This window comes from Petaurus breviceps, unplaced genomic scaffold (genome assembly GCF_028583685.1).
Source record: "Petaurus breviceps papuanus isolate PSGF00001 unplaced genomic scaffold, PetGlider_PUasm1.0 229, whole genome shotgun sequence".
Taxonomy (NCBI): domain Eukaryota; kingdom Metazoa; phylum Chordata; class Mammalia; order Diprotodontia; family Petauridae; genus Petaurus; species Petaurus breviceps.
The window spans coordinates 27,610,567-27,632,505 of NW_027185903.1; the positions used below are offsets into that span (position 1 = coordinate 27,610,567).

General features: G+C 40.1%; 1 pseudogene; it reads left to right on the forward strand.

Moving 5' to 3' along the window:
* Positions 1–11,572: 11,572 nt before the first annotated feature.
* Positions 11,573–13,233, forward strand: LOC138167280 (asparagine synthetase [glutamine-hydrolyzing] pseudogene; annotated as a pseudogene).
* Positions 13,234–21,939: the final 8,706 nt, after the last annotated feature.

Consider the following 21,939-nt stretch of genomic DNA (forward strand, 5'->3'; position numbering starts at 1 on the left):
GTCAGCATTTATATCTCAGAAACTGGGAAATGCTGCAAATCAGGTGATAATATATTGGTTTGGGGTTTTTTTTTAGAGAGGGGAAGGCAAGGCAATTGGGGTTAAGTGACTTGCCCAAGGTCACACAGCCAGTAAGTATCAAGTGTCTGAGGCCAGATTTGAACTCAAGTCCTCCTGACTCCAGGACCAGTGCTCTATTCACTGCACCACTTACTTAGTTGCCCTGATGATTTATTATTTTGTGGATTGTCTAGACTTACGAAAGTTATGGAAAAAACATTAACAGTGCAAATTAGGCTTTAAAATGGGTCATGTATTTTCAGAGAGCCAGCGGTTAATTATTTAGCAGCACACTCCTGGGACCGTGCCCCTGCCCCTTGGGTCCATCAGTGATTGAATGTTGTTAAGGCAACATGGAGGTACTGGTATTTGATCATGGGAAGAGGGAGCCATTCTAGGTTGGAAAGGGACAAAGGAAGGTACTAGGGACAAACTAGTCTTTCTGAAATTTTCTTCTGGCTGGCTTTGCTTACAGGAAAACAAAGGTTTGATTTGTTATCCACTTTACAGTGAAATATTAATTACAATGAATTAGTAATACCTGATTTCTTTCAGAGAATTACAAACTTTTAGGGGTGGGAAACCTGCAACCTCGAGGCTATATGTGGCTCTCTAGGTCTTCAAGTGCAACCCTTTGACTGAATCCAAATTATTTGTTCTGTGAAGTTTGAATTCAATCAAAGGGCTGCACTTGAGGACCTAGAGGGCCACATGCAGCCTTGAGGCAGCAGGTTGCCCACTCCTGGACTAGATAGTATCTTAAGGCTGAAATAAACGTCAATTATGAAACTCATACTTTTTAAAAGCAAAGAAGCGACTGAAAGCCCTCAAATAGCTTTGCAACATCAAGACATTTCTTATGGAATACTTTTAACAACCTTTACTAAAAACATTTATTAGATATTAATGAAATTAAATACCTCAGGCTCAACAATTCTTTACCAATAATTAATCCTCAGTGGGGAAAAGTGTGAGTCAAACCCAATGACTAAATGTAGTCTCTAGGAGGCTACAGTTTCATCTTAGCCCATCCATTTTCCTAAATTTTTAGAGACACTTTTCTTAAGAACAGTTCTTATTTGAACATTTATTATTGATAACAATGTCTAAGAATATCACCCCTTAAAGAACCTAAAGGGCAGAAATTCCTGAAACTTCAGATCCTCCTTATTCTGTATTAGGTTGAAACAGAAGAGTTACTGAGTCAGACACCAGGCTAACAAGGTGATGCTGACCCTGTTCAGCTCTTGGCTCACTTGACAGCTCAGTGGCACAGTGGATAGAGTGCCAGGGCTGGAGTCAGGAAGACATGAGTTCCAATCCAGCCTCAGACACTTCCTTAGCTGTATGACCTTGAATAAGTCACTTAACCTCTATCTACTTCAGTTTCTTCAGCTATAAAATGAGAATGATAAAAACATCTACTTTCCAGGGTGGTTGTAAGGATCAAGTGAGATAATAACTGCAAAGTACTTAGTACAGGTACATAGTAAGCACTCTAAAATTGTTTGTTGTTTTTGTTATTATTTACATGGACCCCCTCAGTGTAGAAAAGCTGAGGAAGTCTCAAGTTCAGTACAGTTCTCAGAGAGCAGGCAACCTTCTAGCCCCCAACTCTACCACTCTCCTAAAGACAGTGACAACTTGTTGTCAGAAAGAAGGTTTTGAAAAACCAACCATTGGTGAACCCCACCTCCTACTTGAACTTCCTGTACTTCAGTTATCCCTTGTCATGTGACCTTGGCATAATGAAGTCACCTCTCAGAATTGAAAACTAAATAAACAGTACATAACATAGTGATGTGTAGCCTGACAAAGAAAAGGCCCAAAATTGACATGATATCTGTATTTAAGTATATCCTGAGTCCTTGGTATAGGACTCTTTTCTCATTGGTGGAGATCAGTTCCCTGCACTTATATGAGGCATGGGATGGAATTGGTGAGAAGGAGAGTGCCAATCTCTTCAAGCTTGAATTTCTTTAGTTCTCTTTATTCTCTGCAGTTCCTTCAGGCACTTCTAGCTTCCAGCTTTGAGAGAGAAGATAGAAAAATGCCAACCAAATTCCATGTTGCTGAAGGAAAAGATTCTGGGAAGAAGATAACATGAGAGGTGCTGGCAGTCTCCATCATGTCCCTATTCCCAGCTTGCTACCTTAGAGACTTTGAAGAACCTCTCCTTGGCTGAGATCTAGGACTCTCTCACCCTTGGTTGAGCTGAGTTACCTCATTCCCAATCAGAGAGCTCCTTGGCTCTACACTGTTTGGTATATATTCTCCTGGATAAACCTTCTCAGATTTCTGTTTTGCTAAATAAATGGGTTTCTTGCATAATGGGTTTCTTTGCTACTTCCTATGTATGTTCACTGTGAAATTAGTACTTGGTGGAGAGAGAGTCAAGCTTTGGATATGAAGCTTGATTTCTGCTTCTGTCAGTTAAGAAAAAGTAATAAGGGGGCGGAGCCAAGATGGCGGAGTAGAAGCACGACCTTCCCGGCGGCTCTGGCTTCCACCCTCCCCAATCCATGTAAAAAGGAGACTCTAAACAAACTTTGGAGCTGCAGAACCCACAAAATGACACAGAGAAGCTAACCTCCCGCGGACGACAGCCCGGCAGGCCGGCAGGAATCGGCCAGCACAGCGCTCTGGGAGCTGAGCCCAGCACCACACCAAGGCTTTAGCCCCAGGGTGGGCCTGACCAGCCGCCAGCCAGAGGGACTCCAGATCAGCAGCAGCTGTGGCCGTTTCCAGATTTATCAATACATAGATGCGAGGGACAAGGTGAGAGGCCAGTGCAGTCTGGACTTTGGGACCCAGGAAGTGGGAGTGCATGGATTTTACCCCTGGAGCGAGAAACCGCTGAGAAGCCAGCACAGCCTGCCAGCGCCACATGGCGGCTTCAGCTCCTGGCCTGCAGAGTGTAGGGGGACCAAGCACCAGTCCGAGGGGTCATCACTCTTGCTTTAACCTGCTTGGATCTGGATTGCAGTCTAGGGTGGAGGTCCTGGGGTGTGTGTCCAGCTTGCCAGAGCGTGTGGAGACCTCAGAGAGGGCACCCATCTAATACCTCAGGCAGCTGAGAAAACCCCAGCGTTTGGGACGAAAACTCCCCTGTCTGGTGGCAGAGTCCTACTGTGGCAAAAAGCCCAAAAGTCAAATCATTGAGTGGCAAAATGAGCAGGCAGAGGAAACAAAGCAGACAGAAGATTCCAACATTACACTCCTATTTTGGGGATAAGAAGGAGCAAGGCATGGAACAGGAGGAAAACAGTGAAGTCAGAACTCCTGCACCAAATGCTTCAAAGGAAAATACAAGCTGGTTACAGGCCATAGAGGACCTTAAGAAGCAGATAAGAGAAGTGGAGGAAAAATTGGGAAGAGAAATGAGAACAATGCAAGAAAATTATGAAATGAGAGTCAACAGCCTGACTGAAGAAAATAATACCTTAAAAAACAGACTGACTCAAATGGCAAAGGAGGCTCAAAAAGGCAATGAGGAGAAGAATGCCTTAAAAAGTCGAATTTGCCAGATGGAAAAAGAATCTCAAAAGCTCACTGAGGAGAATCATTGCTTCAGAATTAGATTGGAGCAAATGGAAGCTAATGACTTTATGAGAAATCAAGATGCTGTTAAACAGATCCAAACAAATGAAAGAATAGAAGGCAATGTGAAATATCTCATGGGAAAAACCACTGACCTGGAAAATAGATCCAGGAGAGATAATTTAAAAATTATTGGACTGCCTGAGAGCCATGACCAAAGTAAGAGCCTGGGAAGCATCCTCCAGGAAGTTCTCAAAGAAAACTGCCCTGATGTTTTAGAACCAGAGGGCAAAATAGAGGTTGAAAGAATCCACTGATCACCTCCTGAAAAAGATCCCAAAAAGAAAACTCCTAGGAATATTATAGCCAGGTTCCAGAATTCCCAGATGAAGGAGAGAATATTGCCAGCAGCTAGGAAGAAACAATTTGAATATTGTGGAAACACAATCAGGACAACCCAGGATCTGGCAGCTTCTACACTGAGGGATCAAAGGGTTTGGAATATGATATTCTGGAGGTCAAAGGAGCTGGGATTAAAACCAAGAGTCACCTACCCAGCAAAACTGAGTATCATGTTTCAGTGGAAAATATGGTCATTCAGTGGAATACAGGACTTTCAAGCATTCTTGCTGAAAAAACCAGAGTTGAATAGAAAATTTGACATTCAGATACAAGAAGCAAGAGAAGTATGAGAAGGTAAACAGGGAAAAGAAATCATAAGGAACTTACCAAAGTTGAACTATTTTTTTTTTTGAAGCAATCGGGGTTGAGTGGCTTGTTCGGGGTTGCATGGCCAGTTGTTGTTTCTGGGTGTGGTGTTGGGTGTCTGGGCCCGGATTTGATCCGGGTCATCCCGGCACTGGAGCCAGTGCTCTTGCTCGCTGAGCCACCTAGCCAAAGTTGAACTATTAACATTCCTACATGGAAAAACAATAATTGTAACCTATGAAACTTTTCTCAGTAGTTGAAGGGATTAGAAATATATATATGTCTTTATATGAGGGTATGCGGGCATATGAATACATATGTGAATGTGTATATATACGTTTACAGGTATACATAGATAGAGGGCACGGGACCAATTAAACAGGAAGGGATGATACTTAAAAGGTGAAATTAAGAAGTGAGAGGAATATAATGAGAAGAGATGGGGAGAGACAGAGTGGGGCAAACTATCTCATACAGAAGAGGCAAGGGAAAATGTTTACAATGGAGGGGAAGAATAGGAAGGCAAAAGAGAATAGGTCAACCTTATTCCTATTGAATCTGGCTTGAGAAGGGAGGGGATCTCACCCTCCAGGAGAATAGGGGGGGAAGGGGATGTGAGGGGGGATGATGGAAGGGAGGGCAGGCTGGGGGGGAGGGAAGTTGGAAGCACCCACTTTTGAAAAGGGACAGGATCAAAGTAGAGAATAGAACAAGTGTGAGGTGGGATAGGAGGGAGGGAAATATAGTCAGTCTTTTACAATGCATCTACTATGTTATTGTTTTGCATTAGCCACACATGTACAACCTATACTGAACTGCTTGTCCCCCCAGTGGGGGTGGGTGGTGGTGGGGGGGAAGGGAATGAATCTGGAATTGAAAGTTTTAAAATCAAATATTCAAATATATATATATATATATATGTGTGTGTGTGTGTGTGTGTGTGTGTATATATATGTATATATATATATACTATTATTAATACCATCTTACATGTAATTAAGAAAAAAGATATACAGGCACTGAGGCATAGAGATCTACTGTAAAAGTTGAAACGGGTATGGGAGAAAATATGGGGGAGAGCAGATTGGAGGTGGGGATGTCCTGTGGGACTGCTGTTTTGGGGGGATGGGTGAGGGTAAAACGGGGAGAAAATTTGTAACTCAAAATCTGGCAGAAATGAATGATGTAAATCAGCAGTTAATAAAGCATTTAAAAAAATAAGAAGTAAAAAAAAAATTAAAAAATAAAAAGTAATAAGAAATTAGCCTAAACCTAGACCAATAATATTTAAGGAAAAAGACAGATATAATTCTTACACAGTTTCCCTTCAGCAGAACAGAGTAACAAAGCTAATGGCCCCAACTACTTGCCCTCTTGGCAGGAATTAAAGTCTCCCTTGGAGAAAGTGGGGAGAAAAGAGGCTAGAGATGTCTGTTCTGCCTCCCTTTGAGCTTCACAATGACACCCCTCAAGCTACATGTGTGAGACAGCCCCCTGCTACATAAATATTTGAAGGACTGTCACATATAAGAGGGATTAGTCTTGTTCTGTTTGACCCCAGAGGGCACAAGTAGTAACATTAGGTGGAAGCTGCAAAGTGGAAAATTTAGTCTTGATGTCACAAAAATGAAAATTTCTCAAGTGTGAATTGTTTAAAAGTGCAATGGTTTGTCACTAGAGGTGGTGAGCTTTCCTCCTATTAGAAGTCTTCAAGCAGAGACTAGACGACCACTTGTGAGGTATTTTATAGTGGGGATTCATCTTGGGTGTGGGTTGGAGTATGTGCATTATAGGTTCCTTCTGATTCTTAAATTCTGTGATTATGTCAAAATAAGAAAACAATAAAAAATAGCTACCAAGCAGTTGCAAAACATCCCATTGCCTGTAAACTGGCAGGCAGTACACAGGTTCAAGTGAAGGCTAGTAGTTCCAGGAAAGGCATAATTCAGTCCCCCTTGAAGCATGCAAAAGAGTTTAGGACACACTACATGATTTAAAATTTGATGTTTGATTCATTCACCTAGAAAGCAGAAATGTAGAAATTGTGGACCTGTGACTTAACAGGACTTGGGATCTAGTTAGACTTGGGAGAAGACAGAAACTCCCACAGTCAGCATCTTTATTGGCCTCACTGTCCTGTCACTGGTGGAGACATCTGATCTCCTTTGACTCTACTTAACCATCACAGAGCAAGGCGGGTACATTTAGCAGGATGCTCTGGCAATGAGAAACCTGCTCCTTTCATACTGCCTCAGAATCCCTCTTTTCGCCATCTTCATTCCATGACCCTTCTGTGGTACCTGCTTATGTAATTTCTTTCTCATTGCCTAGCATTGCCCAGTAAACCAATGTGTACTACAGTGAGACAGGAGTATTACAAAAAAATTAAATTCTGAACTTTTTTCTCTTAAAATAAAGACTAAAAAGAGTTATTACAGAAATCATAATTTATGAAATGAAGGTGAGCTAGGTTCTTGAAAGCCCTATCCATGTAGCGCAATTAGACATTTTGACAAGTTAGAAAAGCTTCAAGGGGAGGCTAGGTGGCACAGTGAGTAGAGCGCTGGCCCTGGAGTCAGGAGGACCTGAGTTTAAATCTGGCCTCAGACACTTAACACACACACAAAACTAGCTGTGTGACCTTGGGCAAGTCACTTAACCCCAATTGCCCTCCAAAAAGCAAAAAAAAAAGCTTACCCCAATGTAAGCAAAAAGACTGACATGGAGGTGATTGTGGCTGATGTACCTGTATCTATTGCAAAGGATGAAGAGACAGAGAAATTTTAGGGAGAACTAAAACCAGTCAACATCTGCTATTTTATTTTAAGACAAAGGTAGGCATAGGGGAGGGTAGTGACAAATGTGTTGGAATGTATGGCTTAGGAACAAGAAACAAAAGAGACCAAAGACTTACGGATAACTCAGAAGCTTCACATCTGCAAATCAGGACAGGTTAAGGATTTAATACCCTAATAAGAAATGAAATTAATTCTATCTTAACAGATTGGAAATGACTGGTTAATAATGTGGGCATCATTTCTGAACCAGCTCTCTGTGTATAGCCAAACCACTGACTAATTAGAACAAAGGTCAAAATTGGCACCAAAATAGAATAAAGGATAAGGATGAGAAGATACTGCATTCCATCAGAGCAGCTCCAATGTGACTTGCTCAAATGAGTTGCTGACTTCAGTAAATGGAAAACGTTTTCCTAGTTGTCACTGCCAATTTGAATATTTGAGAGTACCAAGGGAGATTTATATCCATAGGGAAGGAAGAGTATTACTGAAGGTAAACAAACTCCCAATAACACCCACAGTTTACAGAACTTTACCTATCAAGCAAGGAACTCTGTTTTTCTCCTCTAAAAGCATCAAAGGCAGTAGAACATGATAATTAGAGCATGGTAAACTCTTGACTGTCTACACTGACTGAGGAAAGCCAAGATATAGATTATCCTTACAATTTTGTTTGCCCTGGCAAAATTTATCTATACTTAAAATTCAAATATGCTTATTTCTGATATGGCTGAAAGTCGTAATATAAGCAGTCTCGATCCTCTGTTTCCATGTGAATAGTAACTTGAAATGGGTATCTAAAGGTGGGTTACTTAGCAGCCATATGAGTCTTCCCTCTCTTAAGTAGGCCATTTTGGCCTTTACTAATGCCTCTTTTCCTCCTTTTCCCAATTCACTATTAATGGGGATAAATAAAACTTTGTGAGTTGTCCTGAGAACCCAATAACCATTTATAATATGGTTGAACACTTTTTTCCCCTCTCCTTACATCTTCAATTTAAAGTTCTCTAAGTTAAATCAACTAATATCCAAATATATTCTCCCAATTTCCCTTAGATGCACTCTGTCCTTAGCCAAGACGCTTTGATTGCTGTCTTATGCCACATTCTAGGAGCCAAATGACAAACTCCAGCATTATCTTCTTAGCCAACTGTTCACTTTTCATATCCTTTCTCTCATTTCGATAGTCTCTTAAATTAGTCTCCCTGCATCCTGTCTCATCTTTCCCCCTTCCAAGCCACTTTTCTCACGACTACCAAATTAATATTACTAAAGCAAAGGAAGTTCCAACAAGCTCATCCCTTGCTCATGATGCATCAGGGATCTTTTATTGTATTATTTAAAATTTTAATTTAATTTTCAATTCCAAATTCGCTCCCACCCCTTCCTTATCCTCCCCCAGTCACTGAGAAAACAAGAAAACCAAAACCCATTACAAATATGTAAAGACATGAAAAACAAATTTTCAAATTAGTCACATTCCAGAAAAAAATCAAGGAAAAGAAAGTAATAGAAGAAAATATGCTTCAATCTACACTGAGTCAATCAGTTCTTTTTCTAGAAGTGAATGCTATGTTTCAATCATGAGTTCTTTGGAATTGTGGTTGGCCATTGTGTTAATTCGAGTTACTGAATTTTTCAAAGTTGATTATCTTTACAAAATTTTTTTACCCTATCAATTGTTTTTATGATTTTACTCATTTCACTTTCCATTAGTTCATACAAGTCTTCCCAAGTCTTTTCTGAAACCATTCCCTTCATCATCTCTTACAGCACAATAGTATTCTATCATATTCATATCCTGTAAGTTGTTTAACCATTCCTAAATCAATGAATATCCCTAAAGTTTCTAATTCTAACTATAAAAAGCTGATGTATGTATATGTATATGTGTATACACACACCCCTTTTTTTCTTTCTTTGATCACTGTGGGATAAAAATTTAATAGTAGCGTCTCTGGGTCAAAGGGCATGCACAATTTAATAGGTTTTGAGGCATGATTCTAAATTGCTTTCCAGAATGACTGGACTAGTTCACAGTTCCACCACAGAGTGCATCAGTGTACTGATTTTCCCACATCCTTCCAGCATTTGTCATTTTTCTTTTTTGTCACTTTAGCCAATCTGATGTGAGAAGATACCCTAGAGTTGCTTTAATTTGTATTTCTATAATTATTAATGGTTCAGGGAATCATATGGCTATTGATAGCTTGGATTTCTTGCTCTGAATACTCCCTATTTGAATCCTTTGACCATTTGTCAACTAGGAAATTGTTCTTATGCTTTTAAATTTAACTCAATTCTTTATATATTTCATAAATAAGACCTTTATCGGAGAAACTTTCTACAATTTTCCCAGTTTCCTGCTTATTTATATTGGTTATGTTTGTACAAAACCTTTTTAATTTTATATAATAAAAATGATCCATTTTGCCTCTTGTATATCACTTTCTCTGAACTCTTCCCTTAACCACAGATGACATTTTTTTCATGCTCCACTAATTTGCTTATGATATCAACCTTTTCATCCAAACCATGTACCCACTTTGAATTTATCTTGTTATATGGTGTAAGATTTCATCTATGCTTAGTTTTTGCCAAACAACTTTCCAGTTTTCCTAACCATTCTTTTTCAGATAGTGAGATCTTGCCCTAGTATTGGGGTTTATTAAACATTTGATTACTGTGCTCATTTGCTTCTGCATATTGTGTGTCTAATCTGTTTCACTGACAAAGCTTTCTGTTTCTTAACCAGTACTAAATTGCTTTGATGATTACATTTTGTAGTATAGCTTGAGATATGGTACTGCACAAGGTGCCCTTCCTTCAATTTTTTTTCATTAATTTCCTTAATATTATTGACCTTTTCTTTCTCTAGATAAATTGTGTTAACATTTTTTCTAGCTCTGTTTAGTAATTTTTTTACTTGTTTGATTGGTATGGATGGCACTAAGTAAATTAGGTATTACTGTAATTTTTGAAAATATTGGCTCTGTCTATCCATAAGCAATTAATTTTTATCTAATTATTTAGTTTAGTATTTGTGTAAATAATGTTTTATAATTGTGCTTACATAGTTGTGTATATCTTGGCAGGCAGACTTTCATGTATTTTATGATGTCTGTGGTTATTTTAAATGAAATTTCTCAGGGCAGGTAGGTGCAATGAGGTGGCTCAGTGAATAGAGCACTGGCTCCAGAGTCAGGAGGACCTGAGTTCAAATCTGACCTCAGACACTTGATCACACTTACTGGCTGTGTGACCTTGGGCAAGTCACTTAACCCCAATTGTCCTGCCTTCCCCCCCCCAAAAAAAAGGCAATAAACAAATAAGTAAATAATGAGATTTCTCGCTCTTCCTGCTGAGTTTTTTTTTTGGGGGGGGGAGGAGAGTAATATACAGAAACACTGATGATTTGTGTGGGTTTATTTTATAACCTGAAACTTTGATGAAGTTGTTTCATTTATTTATTTATTTGCTTTTTGGAGGGCAATTGGGGTTAAGTGACTTGCCCAAAGTCACACTGCTAATAAGTGTGTCAAGTGTCTGAGGCCCTATTTGATCTCAGGTCCTCTTGACTCCAGGGCCGGTGTTCTATTCACTGTACCAACTAGCTGCCCCCTGTTTCATTTATTTTTAAAATTGATCCTCTAGGGTTTTGTAAATTATATCATCTGCAAAGTGATCATTTTGTTTCCTCATTGCTTATTATTAGTCCTTCATAGCATTTTTCTTGTCTTATTGTTATAAATAGCATTTTTGGTAAAATATTGAATAGTAATGATGATAATGGACATTCTTACTTCACTCCTTATATTGTTGGAAAGGCTTATACCTTATCCTCATTAAAGATAATCATTGATCTTTGCTTTTAAAGAGAACATCATTTATTCCTGTGCGTTCTGCTCTTTTAACAGGAATGAGTATCATATTTTATCAAATCCTTTTTCTGTAGCTATAGAGGTAATCAGATGATTTTTTGTTGTTAATAGTCAATTTTGCATATAGTTTTCTAAAACTGATATAGCCCTGCATTCCTGATATAAGTACAGGGTGATCATAGTGTATAATCTTTGTGATATATGCTATAATCTCCTTGCTACTATTTTACATAAAAATTTACACCAATATCTATTTTAAAAATTTGTAGTTTTGTTGTTGTTGTCTTGACACTCCCAGTATTAATTATCAAGGGCATACGTGTGTCATAGAAGGAATTTGATAGGATTCCTTCTTTACTTAATTTTTCAAACAATTTCTATTGTATTGACATTAATTGCTCTTTAAATGTTTGGTAGAGATCAGACTGCTGCGGGCAGCGGCAGGGGAGGGGAGGACTGGGGGGAGAAGGGGCTGGGGGCCTGGCCCAGAGCGAAGGAGGGACGGACGGCCCAGCGGCAGGCTCCCTTTGCCCGCCCATACGGTCTGGGAAAGCTCCATCACCGGGAGTAAACTGAGGCCCCGCCATGTGCGACATCTGGGCGCTGTTCGGCAGTGACGAGGGCCTGCCAGCGCAGTGCCTGAGCGCTATGAATATCGGCCACCGGGGCCCGACGCCTGCCACTTCGAGAATGTGCGCGGCTTCCCCAACTGCTGCTTCGGCTTCCACCGGCTGGCCAGGGTGGACCCCGTGTCCGGCATGCAACCCCTCCGCCTGCAGAAATTCCCCTCCCTGTGCTACAACGGCGAGATCTACAACCACCGGCAGCTGCAGAAGCACTTTGAGTTTGAGTACCAGACACAGGTGGATGGGGAGATCCTCCTCCATCTGTACGACAGAGGCTGCATCGAGCAGACGGCCCCCATGCTGGACGGCATGTTCGCTTTCATCCTTCTGGACACCGCCAACCGCAAGGTGTTCCTGGGGCGCGCCACTTTCGGTGTCCGACCGCTGTTTAGAGCACTGACGGAGGAAGGATTTCAGGCCGTGTGTTCGGAAGCCAAAGGCCTGGTCAACTTGAAGCACCCCACAGCTGCCCATCTGCAGATCGAGCCCTTCCCCCCTGGTCATTACCAGGTCCTGGACCTCAGGACGAACGGGAAGGTGGTGTCAGTGGAGACGGTGAAGTTCCACGGCTGCAAGGACCCGCCCCTCCACGCCCTCTACCACCCGCTGGAGAAGCTGTCTTCAGGCTTCGATCTTGAGGCGGTAAAGGATAACATCCGGTTGCTCTTTGACCACGCCATCCGGAAGCGCTTGATGACTGACCACAGGATCGGCTGTCTCCATTCAGGGGGTCTGGGTTCTAGCTTGGTGGCCACCACCCTCCTGAAGCAGCTGAAGGAGGCGGGAGTTTCATACCCGCTGCAGACGTTCGCTATCTGCATGGAAGACGGCCCAGATTTCTTGGCGGCTCGCAAGGCGGCGGCCCACATTGGGAGTGAGCACCACCTTCACTTCGGAGGAGGGTATCCAGGCCCTGGACGATGTCATCTTCAGCCTGGAGACCTATGACATCACCACCGTCCGAGCATCTGTGGGCATGTATCTGGTCTCTAAGTACATCTGGAAGAACACCGACAATGTGGTTGTCTTCTCTGGAGAAGGCTCCGATGAGCTCACTCAGGGTTATATTTACTTTCACCAGGAGCCGTCTGCTGAGGAGGCCCAGGAGGAGAGCGAGAGGCTTCTGAAGGAGTTCTATCTCTTTGACGTCCTGCGTGCTGACCGCACCACAGCCGCGCACGGCCTAGAGCTGCGGGTCCCATTTCTGCATCACAGGTTTACCTCCTACTACCTGTCCCTGCCCCCCGGAACTCCGGTTCCCAAACAATGGGGTTGAGAAACATCTTCTGAGAGAGGCGTTTCAGAATTCCAACCTGCTGCCCAAAGACATTCTCTGGCGGCCAAAAGAAGCTTTCAGTGACGGAATCACTTCTGTCAAGAAGTCCTGGTTCACCATCCTCCAGGAGCACATTGAACATCAGGTCTCTGACTCCTTGCTGGAAAATGCTGCCAAAAGGTTTCCACTGAATACTCCCAAGACAAAGGAAGGCTACTACTACCGGCAGATATTTGAGAGGCACTACCCTGGCCATGCGGACTGGCTCACCCACTACTGAATGCCCAAGTGGATCGAGGCCGCTGACCCTTCGGCACGCACCCTGGCACACACATCAGGTGGGGGTGGGACCAGCGCTCCGCGGGTGGTCCGTGTTCCACGAGTGGTCCATCCACTCAATAAAGTATTCATCCACTCAAAAAATAATAAATACGCATCCAGCCCAATAAAGTTTTCAGCCATCAAAAAAAAAAATAAAAGTTGGGTAGAATGCCATTGTAAATCCATCTGTTCCTGGGTATTTTTTTTTATGACTTATTCAATTTTTCTTTCTAAGATAGGGTTATTTTAAGTATTTTATTTTTTGTTCTATTCATCTCAGCAATTTATATTTTTAAAATATTTATCCATTTTATTAAAATTGTCAGTTTTATTGGCATATAATAGCTTTGGATAATTTCCTTTATCTCATCTTCATTGGTTGTTATTTCATTTTTTTCATTTTTGATACTAGTCATTTATTTTTCTTTTAGAAAAAATCAAATTAGCCAATGACTTTCCTAATTTGTTGGTTTAAAATAAACAGCTCCTAGTTTTACTTATTAGCTCAATGAGTCTTTCTTAATGTTCAACTTAATCCCTCCTTTGATTTTTCAGGATTCCTGTTTTGATGTTTAATTGAAGATTTATCATTTATTGGTTTTCAAACTTTTTGCTTGCATGTCTAATTCATTGATATGCCTTTTCTCTCTTTTGTTGATGTAAGCATTTAGAGATATAAATATTTCCCTGGCTGTATCCTCAAAATTTTGGCATGATCTCTGTGAGATTTGTATGCCCTAATATGTTGTCGATTTTTTGTGAAGGTGCCAGACAGAGCTAAAGATATGTATATTCCTATCTATTCTCATTCATAAATCTCCTGTGGTCTATCAATTTTGCCATTTCCTCCTGGAACTCAATTAAGTTTTCCTTTAAGAACTTAAATTATATATCATTTGGCACATATATGTTTATTTTTTAATTTTTTTTAATTTGTGGAATACAACAAGTATTTTGATAATATAGTACAATAAAAAGATGATTGTACATGAAACTGCAAATCTACTAAGGAAAACTTGCAAATATGCAACAAAATTAACATGTAAATTTCACTTTTTTCCATTTCCATTTCATTCATTTTTTTCCATTCCATTCATTTTTTTCCATTCCTCTCCATCCTGGAGATGACTATAATTAGAAATTTATATGTCCATATACATACATACATACATACACACACACACACATAGAGAGAGGCACAAATTTATGTATGTGTATAAAATTATTCTATACATATTTCTACTTATCAGTTCTTTCTCTGGATGAAGTAGTTATTTCTTCATGTCTCTTATGGTTAATTTGGGCATTTACAATAGAAAAAACATCCACTCAAGACATTCTTAAAACAATATTGCTGTTACTGTATACAATATTCTCTTGGTTCTGCTCATTTTGCTCTTACTTCATGCAAGTCTTTCCATGTTTTTCTTTCTAAAATCATTGAGCTTATAATTTATTTTTTTTTAATTTTTAAAAAAGTTTTTGCTTTTTAGAGGGCAATTGGGGTTAATTGACTTGTCCAAAGTCACACAGCTAGTAAGTGTGTCAAGTGTCTGAGACCGCATTTGAACTCAGGTCCTCCTGACTCCAGGACCAATGCTCTATTCACTGTGCCACATAGCTGCCTCTACACTGTGGCACCTAGCTGACCCGAGCTTATAATTTCTTATAGCACAGTAATATATTTAACATTGATATTAACTCATTATCAATGGTACCTTTTATTAGAATGTAGTTTCCCTGTTTATCTCTTTTAATTATGTGTATTTTTGTTTTTGCTTTATCTGAGATCATGTTTGTTACCTCTTCCTTTTTTTTACTTCAACCAAAGCATAATAGATTCTGTTGCAGTCACTTATTTTAACTCTATGTGATTCTTTCTTTTGTGTGTTTTTGTAAACAAAATATTGTTGGATTCTTATTTCTAATCCACTCTGATATCCTCTTCTCTTTTATGCGTAAGTTCATCCCATTAACATTCACAGTTATGATTACTAATTGTATTTCCTTCCATCTATTCTCTTATCCTTATCCTTATATTTTTTATCCTTCAAGAGTCTATTTTGCTTCTGACCTCCTTTAATCTGCCCCTGTTCTTATTCTCCCCCTGCCCTTTCCCTCCAACTTGCCTATTAGATAAGATGAATTTACATACCCAGCTGTGCTTATCTGTATTCTTTCTTCCTTGAACCAGTCAGATTTGAGGGAGGTTCAGGTCTTGACTGCTCTTCACCTCCACAGCTCCATAACATAAATTCTTCTTTATGCACCCAGTTTACATGGGATCCCCATTCTTTTTCTCCCTTCCCCCTCTCCTAGTGCATTCCTCTTCCCCATCTTCCATTCTTCTTTTAAAGTAATCCAAACATAATAGAATTATACCTATACTCTCTAATTAGACTCCCTCTCAGATCTTTGATGATGATAAAGTTTTGAGAAGTTACATGTATCATCTCCTCATATACTAACAGTTTAACTTTTTAAAATCCCTTATCACTTCTAAGTTATATTTTCCTTTTTATGCTTCTTTTGAGTTCTGTGTGTCAATGTCAGAATTTCTATTTAGCTCTTATTTTCATTAATTTAATTTCATTAAATTTAATGTCATTTCATGAAATGTCCACTAACCCCATAAAATTATATTCAATTTTTCTGGGTAGGTTATTCTTGATTGTAATCCCAAAATTTTTGTCTTCTAGAATATTATATTCCAAGCCCTCTATTTCTTCATAGTAGTAGATGCTAAATCTTATGTGATCCTGATTGTGGCTCCATGGCACTTGAATTCTTTCTTTTTGTTTGATTTCAGTATTTTCTCCTTGATCTGGGAATTCTGGATGTCAACTACAATATTCTTGAAAGTTTTCATTTTGTAGTTTCTTTTAGGAGGTGCCTGGTAAATTCTTTCAGTTCCTACTTTGCCCTCTGGTTTTAAGATATCCAGGTTTTTTTTTCCTTTATAATTTCTTGAAATATGATGTCTAGGTTCATTTTCTCTTCATGGCTTTAAGGTAGATCAATGATTGTTAAATTATCTCTCCTTGATCCATTTTCCAGGTTACTTGTTTTTCCTATCAAGTATTTTATATTTTCTTCTATGTTTTCAGTATTTTGACTTTGTTTTATTACTTCTTGATGTCTGATGGAGTCATTAGCTTCCATTAGTCTAATCCTAATTTTTAAAGTTATTTTTTTGTAACTCTTTTACCAAGCTGTTAAATTTCATTTCATAACTTTCCTAAATAACTTTCATTTTAGTACTTGTTTCTGCTGCTGCTGCTAGTGGTGGGTAGGTGATTTTCAGGGGTTTCTCAGTTACCTCTGCGTGATCCTATTTGGCATTTTCTAGGTCAAGATTCTGGAGTGGTGTGCTGTATCCTTCTCCAGATCATTTTGCAGCTAGCGAAAGCCATCAGGGTTGAGGTCAATGTGGCAGAGTAGAAGCAGGACCTCCAAGTGGCTCTGGCTTTGATCTTCCCCAATCAATGTAAAAAGGGGACTCTGAACAAACTTTGGAGCTGTACAACCCACAAAACGACAGAGAGAAGCTAACCTCCCACTGAGGACACCCCAGCAGGCTGGCAAGAATCGGACAGCATAGCGCTCTGGGAGCCAAACCCAGGCCTGGTGAGCTGGAGTAAGTTTTAGCCCCAGGGAAGGCCTGACCAGCCATTGGCCAGAGGGACCCCAGATCACCAGCAGTTGTGGCGATCGAGAATTATCAACACATAGATGCAAAGGACAAAGTGAGAAGTCAGTGCAGTCTAGACTTTGGGAGCCAGTAAGTGGGAGTGCATCAGCTTTTGCCCCCAGGGTGAGATGCTGCTGAGACGCCTGGCACAGCCAGCCAGCACCATGTGGCAGCTTCAGTTCCTGACCTGCAGAGTGTAGGGGGACCAAAAGACCAGTCTGAGAGGTAATTGCTCTTGCTTTAACCTGCTTGGTTCTGGATTGCAGTCTACGGTGGAGGTCCTGGGGTGTGGGACCATCTTGCCAGAGTGTGTGGAGGCTTCCAAGACAGCACCCAACTAATACCTCCAGCAGCTGAGAAAACCCCAGTGTTTGGGATGAGAGCTCCCCTATCTGGTGGTAGAGTCCTACTGTGGCAAAAAGCCCAGGGGTCAAGTGACTGAGGGACGACATGACCAGGCAAAGGAAACAAAGCAGACAGAAGATTCCAACATTACACTCCTATTTTGGGGACAAAATGGAGCAAAGCATGGAACAGGGGGAAGACAGTGAAGTCAGAACTCCTACACCAAAAGCTTCAAAGGAAAATATGAGCTGGTTAAAGGCCATAGAGGACCTCAAGAAGCAAATAGGAGAAGTGGAGGAAAAATTGGGAAGAGAAATGAGAACGATGCAAGAAAATTACAAAATGAGAGTCAACAGCCTGACTGAGGAAAATCACACCTTAAAAAATAGACTAACTCAAATGGCAAAAGAGGCTCAAAAAGGCAATGAGGAGAAGAATGGCTTAAAAAGCCAAATTTGCCAGATGGAAAAAGAATCTCAAAAGCTCACTAAGGAGAATCATTCCTTCAGAATTAGATTGGAGTGGGTGGCCAGGTAGCACAGTGAGTAAGAGCACTGGCTCCAGTGTTGGGATGACCTGGAGATCGAATCCCGGGCTCAGACACAGCACCACACCCAGAAATAACTGGCCATGTAATCTTGAGCAAGTTACTTAACCCTGATTGCTTAAAAAATAATTAGATTGGAGCAAATGGAAGCTAATGACTTTATGAGAAATCAAGATGCTGTTAAACAGATCCAAATAAATGCAAGAATAGAAGGCAATGTGAAAATATCTCATGGGAAAAACCAGTGACCTGGAAAATTGATCCAGGAGAGATCATTTAAAAATTATTGGACTACCTGAAAGCCATGATCAAAGTAAGAACCTAGAAATCATCCTCCAGGAAGTTGTCAAGGAAAACTGCCCTGATGTTTTAGAACCAAAGGGCAAAATAGAGGTTGAAAGAATCCACCAATCACCTTCTGAAAAAGATCCCAAAAAGAAAATTCCTAGGAATATTATAGCCAGGTTCCAGAATTCCCAGATTAAGGAGAGAATATTACAAGCAGCCAGGAAGAAACAATTTGAATATTGTGGAAATACAATCAGGATAACTCAGGATCTGGCAGCTTCAACAATGAGGGATTGAAGGGCTTGGAATATGATATTCTGGAGGTCAAAGGAGCTGGGATTAAAACCAAGAATCACCTACCCAGCAAAACTGAGTGTCATGTTTCAGGGGAAAATATGGTCATTCAGTGGAATAGAGGACATTCAAGCATTCTTGATGAAAAAAAAAACAGAGTTGAATAGAAAATTTGACATTCAGACACAAGAAGCATGAGAAGGTAAACAGGGAAAAGAAATCATAAGGAACTTATCAAAGTTGAACTTTTAACATTCCTACATGGAAAAACAATAATTGTAAGTAATGAAACTTTTCTCAGTATGAAAATAGTTGAAGGGAATAGAAATATATGTATATATATGCATATATATATATATTTCTATGTCTATATATGAGGGTATATGGGCATATGAATACATATGTGAATGTGTGTATATATGTTTATGGGTTTACATAGATAGAGGGCACAGGACCAATTTAATAGGAATGGATGATACTTAAAAGGTGAAATTAAGAGGTGAGAGAGGAATATAATGAGAGTAGATGGGGAGAGACAGAATGGGGTAAACTATCTCCTATAGAAGAGGCAAGGGAAAATGGTTACAATGAAGGGGAAGAATAGGAAGGCAAAAGGGAATGGGTCAAGCTTATTCTCATTGAATTTGATTTGGGGAGGGAATTAAATACACACTAAATAGGGTATCTCAGCCTACAGGAGAGTAAGGGGAAAGGGGATGAGAGGGGGCATGATGGAAGGGAGGGCAGGCTGGGGGGGAGGGAAGTTGGGAGCACCTACTTTTGAAAAGGGATGGGATCAAAGTAGAGAATAGAACAAGTGGGAGGTGGGATAGGAGGGAGGGAAATATAGTCAGTCTTTTAATATATCTACTGTGTTATTGTTTTGCATTAGCTACACATGTACAACCTGTACTGAACTGCTTATTTTCCCAGTAAGGGGAGATAAGGGAGGAAGGGAATGAATCTGGAATTCCAAATTTTAAAATCAAATGTTTAAATATATATATATATATATATATATGTGTGTGTGTGTGTGTGTGTGTGTGTGTGTGTGTGTGTGTGTGTATGTATATACTATTACTAGTACTATTTTATATTTAATTGGGAAATAAGATATACAGGCACTGGGGCATAGAGATCCACCATGCCCTACTGGAAAAGTAGAAGGGGGTATGGGAGAAGATATGGGAGAGAGCAGATTGGAGGAGGGGATATCCTGTGGATCTGCTATTTTGGGGCTGTGGGTAGGGGAAAAAAGAGGAGAACATTTGTAACTCAAAATCTGGTGGAAATGAATGATGTAAATCAGAAGTTAATAAAGCATTTGAAAAATGAAAAAAAAATTAACTTTCATTTCTCTTCATATCTTTTTTCCCCTCTACTTATTTCTTCTCTTATTTGATTTTAAGAATTTTTTTGATCTTTTAAAAATCTCTTTCTCTTTCCTTAACTCTTCTAGGAATTCTTGTTGGAGTTGTATCCAATTTGCAAGGCTTTTCTTTTAGATGTTTTCAAGTAATTTTCTTCTTTTGTGGTTGTGTCTTAGCTTCCCTGTCACCATAGTAACTCTTTATTGTTAGGTTCTTTTTGTTTGTTTGTTTGCTCATATTTCCAGCCTGCTTCTTGACTTTGGACTTTACCTTAGTGTTGTGCTCTACTCATTTCTGAGGGGTAAGGGAGGAATGTCTGACTTAAGCTTCTGCTGGTTTCACATATCAGTCTGAGGGAGTTGCAAGTTTTTAGCACTCCTGAAGTGATTTCATCTAGGAAGAAGTCTGTTCACTGCCCTCTTGTGAGCTCAGTGAGCTTCTGACATAGGTTTGGGTCTGTTGGCTTCTATGTAGTTGAGTATCAGTGGACTGTTGTTGGACTCAGTCATTGTTAGCTGGGAGGTTCTGCAGGATCAAAGTGATTGAACTGTTGGCCCCACTTTTGCCCTGGTTTTTTCAGTACAGGCTTATATTCTAGACTAACTGAGTTAACTACTCAACTCCAAAACATAGAATCACACAGCTAAGTTTCTGAAAATTTGTTGTCTTAATTCTCAGGTAGGGCCCTGCCATCAGTCATAGCTCCTCCTTTTCACCCTGGATTTGTGACCCAAACTGGGTAATGGATGACAGAGCCAACAGAGGTACTTGTTTCTTTACCCAGCTCTAGGTCAGGGGTCCCCTGGGCTCTCTTTCTCTCCCCCTTCTTCTTGGTCTGGTGCTCTATCTCTGTTCACTTTCCGTCCCTGGGCACTAGAATATTTCTGATCCTTCTGCTACTGCACTGTGCTCCTGGTTAGTATCCACAGATCTCTCTGTTGTCTTCCTAAACTGCCCAGGCTGGAAAAATGACTCACTAGGACTTTTTCTTGATCATAATTTGGTCTGGCATGTTTTCTAGGTTCTTCTGGAGGTGTGTTGGGAATTAGGCAAAAATGTTTCCTCATACTTTACCATCTTGACTTAACTTTGTCTTGAAGTATTTGAATCTTTCCCATTGTCTTTAGTATAACATATAGCCATGCCCCCCCATCAGTGTAAAAAGTCCTTTGAAATCTGTTTTTAACCTATTTTTCAAGACTATTTTCACCTCATTCTTCCTCACAAATTCTACATTTCAGTCAACTTGGTCCACTTGCTCTCCCTTCTATACTATATTTCATTCCCAGCCTCCATACTTTGTACAGGCTTGGAATGCTCTTCCTCCTCCCACCTACTTCTTGATATGCCTAGCTTCCTCCAAGTCAGCGCCAAGTGTCACCTCCTGAAAGACACCTTTCTATGTTTCCCTAAATGTTAGGACTCCTCCAAACTATTAGTTTGTATTTATTTTTTATTTATCTGGACACAAGTTGTTTTCTTCCAGTAGCATTTAAACTACCTGAGAGCAGGAATAGATTTTATCTGTGTTTTTATAACTCTAGTATCCAGCACAGTGCCTGGCACATAGTAAGTGTTTAATAAGCCCATGCATGTTACCTTGAACTGAATCAGATTGAATTGACTTGAACCAAATCAAACTGAATAAAGGAGGGACTATCACTACAATCATCATTTCCTGAAAAAATTAGGTAATATCGATCAAGAAGTTCCTACAGTGAATTGGCCAGAGGAGCCCAGGAACTATCTCAGTCAGCAAGGATATGATTTCCTTGCCAAGCACAGAGACATGGCAGCCAAGGTCAATACTGGTTTATAATACAAACTCATTTGCAAAATGTTAACAGAGAAGAGTGGTGGAAGATTGCATGCAGTATCACCTCACAAAAGAGCCAAGAGGAATAGAGGGGAAGATGAGTCTGCAGAAAGCCTATTATGAGATATAACTAAGCCAGATTGTCCCGAAAACATTTTGAGAAGCTTTGGTTTGCAAACGGTATGGTGCTGATTGTAACAAACCCCAGCACACTCCCCATCTTCTTTAAAAAAAATCCTTGACTATTCAAAAGTAGTTGGACTAATAATCCACAAAAGATAAAGAATGTCTACTGCCCAGACTATGGCATGCAGTTGCATGAGCAAACCACTGACTTAGTCTATCATGGTGAATATAAACATTGCACATGTTTTGCAG